This window comes from Bison bison, unplaced genomic scaffold (assembly GCF_000754665.1).
Source record: "Bison bison bison isolate TAMUID 2011002044 unplaced genomic scaffold, Bison_UMD1.0 scf7180017864286, whole genome shotgun sequence".
In the NCBI taxonomy this organism is placed as follows: domain Eukaryota; kingdom Metazoa; phylum Chordata; class Mammalia; order Artiodactyla; family Bovidae; genus Bison; species Bison bison.
In genome coordinates, this window is record NW_011494858.1 from 2,817,965 (window position 1) to 2,818,226 (window position 262).

A 262-nucleotide genomic window follows, 5' to 3' on the forward strand; every position below is an offset into this window, starting at 1 on the left:
TTTTAACTACAGGCACTGTAGTAAACAAGACTGGCTACACCCATGTTTCTTTTATAGTCAGGAGGACTATATACTTCTTTTATACTTCAGAAGGAACTCAACAGCCATGCTCTACGTAACACAGCCCTTTCCTTTTCTCAGATGTGCCAGACTTTCTTCCTGGTGGCCTACCTCCCTGGCTAACTCCCACTCATCCTTCAGGTAATTTTTCTCAGAGGCCTTCCCTGATCCAAGGTTGGGTCAGGTACTCCTTAACGTCACA